This window comes from Crocodylus porosus, unplaced genomic scaffold (assembly GCF_001723895.1).
Source record: "Crocodylus porosus isolate Cpor-Errol unplaced genomic scaffold, CroPor_comp1, whole genome shotgun sequence".
NCBI classification, from domain to species: Eukaryota; Metazoa; Chordata; order Crocodylia; family Crocodylidae; genus Crocodylus; species Crocodylus porosus.
In genome coordinates this window covers 14,452,693-14,456,108 of record NW_017728922.1, presented here as the reverse complement: position 1 = coordinate 14,456,108, position 3,416 = coordinate 14,452,693, and the positions used below count along the sequence as shown (strand labels likewise).

At 40.6% G+C, this 3,416-nt stretch overlaps 1 long non-coding RNA gene across 1 annotated transcript; it reads left to right on the top strand.

The window, feature by feature from the left end:
* The first annotated feature begins 2,565 nt into the window (after positions 1 to 2,565).
* On the top strand, positions 2,566 to 3,198 carry LOC109313233. Its single transcript, XR_002102000.1, has 2 exons — positions 2,566 to 2,609; positions 3,059 to 3,198. It is a non-coding gene; the product is annotated as an uncharacterized LOC109313233 (long non-coding RNA).
* Positions 3,199 to 3,416: the final 218 nt, after the last annotated feature.

The following is a 3,416-nucleotide window of genomic DNA, read 5'->3' as shown; positions in this document are numbered from 1 at the left end:
AAGGAATTCATCCAAATCCTGAAGGAAATTAAACTTGGCATATCTTATAACAATGTTCTTGATGACTTTTCAGTATGGGTGCTGCAAGAACACTACAGCTTTACTATAGCTCAATACTTACAGTGGTTACACTGCAATCAGTTCAGAATGGTCAGTTGTTTCTAACCAAAATTTCTCCAGGTTGGCCTTGTACTGTTGTCATGGATAATAATGATTTCAATAAAGATGGATTAACAGGCTCTGAAACAAGCCATTGTACAAATGTAATTATGGCATAACCAATTTCATTTCTCCAAGAATGAACTATTTCAAATGAAACAACCTTAGATATACCAAAAACCTGAAGTTCAAAAAAAGACTCATCTGTCCAGTTATCGCCAAAAATATGTGGGTGGCAAATTATGTGCTCAAGGGCAACCACAAAGATTGGAGATTAGTTTTGAGGGAATACTGGCATACTGGTTAACCACCCATGCACTTCTCTGAGTGATTCAACCACATGGAAGGGTCCCAGCATTTACTGGATATCATTGCTCTTTTAAAAGCAATGTCATGAAGTGAGAAACATAAAATGTTATATGTTACGGACAGCCTCCAAGAAAAGAAGTTGTTATACATGTAATGGATGGTGCCAAAAAGTTGCTGACCTGAAGAATATGCCAGTGATTCAGTTGACTGCAGATCAAGCAGTCTGTGTGTGTGTGTGTGTGTGTGTGTGTGTGTGTGTGTGTGTGTTTATTTATTTATTTAAGAAGCCCTCTGTGAAGATGAAAAGAGACAGCCTCATGTGAAAGGGGTACTTGGGTTTCACTGAGAAATGTCTTATCTTATTGCTCTAGAAAAGAGATGTGCATGATCCTACAATGATTCTTCAAGGCTTATCAAAAGACAAAAGACATTTGTAGGTTGTTGCAATACTTATTTAAAGTCAAGTAGAAAAATCATAATCATCCTCAGATATACAGAAATATCAATATTTATTCATCTCATTAATCATGACCACCATTTTTAAAGACAGTGGCCAAACACCAAAATTAGAAAAATGACCCCCAGGCTAAATTTCATCCTAAGCAACTCAAGTATCATTTCCAGTCATAAAAAGGTCACCTAAAAAACATCATGGACTATATATAAATATGACTGGACTAAATAGGTTTACTAAATTATTCTTGTTAAGATAAAGAGACAGGGAATATGCAACCCAGATATGCTGTTTTGCAGCTCTTCTAAGAGGAATCATTTTTCCAAAGGTTTGAATGTTCTTCTTGATTGAAGCAAAGATGCTTCAGTTCTTTCATCTGCCTAACAATTTATTATTATAGCATGTATGTAACACCATAAATGTGCAGGTCTATCTATAGAATATAGATTAAGATGTCATCCTTTTGCCAAGAAGTGAATGATGTGGTGCCTGTAATACTAAATGTGACACATCAGATGGGATCTGGGTTTTCTGTTTGCTTGGAAAAATGCAGATTTTCTCCTTTAATGGAAAAAACCATGGGAAACCATGGGTTTCCCCTTGCAGGCTGGCAGAGTTCAGCCTGCAAGCTGCTGCTTGGGGATGAGGTGAGCGGGAGGAAGCTGATTCTAGGCAGGGTTTGCCACATACATGTTGCATGTGTACATGCATGTGGCAGCCAGACAACGTGGTGGAGAGCATCTCCGGCAGTTTCCTGCAGCTAAGTCTAAGGGGCATAGGCAAAGCAATGCAAGGTATGGGGGGTGCAGGGAAGGGCATAGGCAATGACTGGGAATGGCTGGGGGGCATAGGTGATGTGGGAGGGTATAGGCAATGTGGGGAGGCTGGGGGGGCATTGGCAATGTTTCAGGGTAATGGGGGGGCATGTGCCCCCCCCCAGATTTTGGCACCCACAGTGGGCATGGAGCTGCAGACTGGCTGGACTAGCATGGGCAGAAGTTGCGTCCACAGTTCAGTGGGCAGGACCCAGTGGGGGAGGGCAGAGCGGGGTGGTGAGCCTTATTGCTGCTGCTGCCACCACTGCCAGGATCCTTGTGCTGCCAGCAGCATGAGGAGTAACAGACTGGGAGGGGGGACTACACTGCCCTCACCTCCTCTGCCACCAGCTGCTTATTAGGACTGTGTGAAGCTTTGGTATCTGTTTCAATTTGGAGGAGATTCATCCTTATTTGATGGCCAAATCTCTGAATCTGAATTGAATCAGGAACCTCATTAAGAGGTCTGAATTGAATTGGAAGCCTCCAAATTAATTTGGAGAGATTCAGGGCCAATTTGGAGATTTGGCCATAGACTATACAGATTTCCCTTGGGACTCAGATAAAGCAAACCCACTTTATAATGTAACAAATAGGAATAGATACTAGAGCTGTGCAAAACAGCATGGTTTCTTTTCAAATTCTGTTTCGCCATTTGGATGAGACGTCTCATTTTGAGTTTCGTTTTGTTTTGAAGCACTGTTCTGTTTCATTTAGTCGAAACTGTTTCACTGTTTCAATGTTTTGCCCGTAGACTATAATGGGGAATCACAAAACTGCCTATAACTTTGTCATTTCTTGCCTGATTAGAATGAAAACAGCAGAGACGATAGACCCTGATGAGTCCACAAAGCCTGTAAAGTTTCAAGAAGGTAGGTGTAGGCGCTTCTGGGAAAATGCACCTCAAGATATTAAAAGCAAAACTCATGTCACTTGTAAGTGTGAAGGCAGATGGGGGTGAAAACAGCAGGTATGGTTTCCCCTGCTGAGTCCATAAAGCTTGCCATGTTTCAAGGAGATAGATGCAGGGGTTTCTGGGAAACTGCACCTCAAGATGCTAACAAGCAAAATTTGTGACATGATTTTGTGTGTATTAAGGTATGCTTCCTCTGGTTCTTGGGCCTCTACATAATACATGTTTTATTATAATGATTGAGGCACTGGTAGACTTCCAAATTGCTTTAAAATTATAAATATATCAATAAAACATTGTGTTCAGCTGATACCTATACGGGCTGTATATAGTAACATTTCATTTTAATCACAGAAAAAACACAGCTTTGGGGTTTTTAATCACAGAATTTTGGATTTTTTTAAACAGAGAAAACCAGGATTCCTGCATATCAGTTACATGATGGGAGGCTGTAAAGTTTGATAGGAAGCAGGAAGGAAGCATGATGTAAGAATATGAATGTGAAAGGCAAGCATTGGTGTCTGGCTAATAAAGGCTCTGTTTTTATACTCCCTGCTCACACAACTCGATTTTATACTAGCATTGCCTCTTCAAATGTGGCTGTTGCTGTGAGGAATTACTCCTCATGTGGAATGTCTACACAAGATGCTACTGCACAGTGGTTACTGCACATTTATTAACTACTTGTATAAGCAAATACTAACTAAATGCACAGTAAGTGGAGTTACTGTGCAATAGCACCAGTGAATGTCTTTTAGTCTAACAA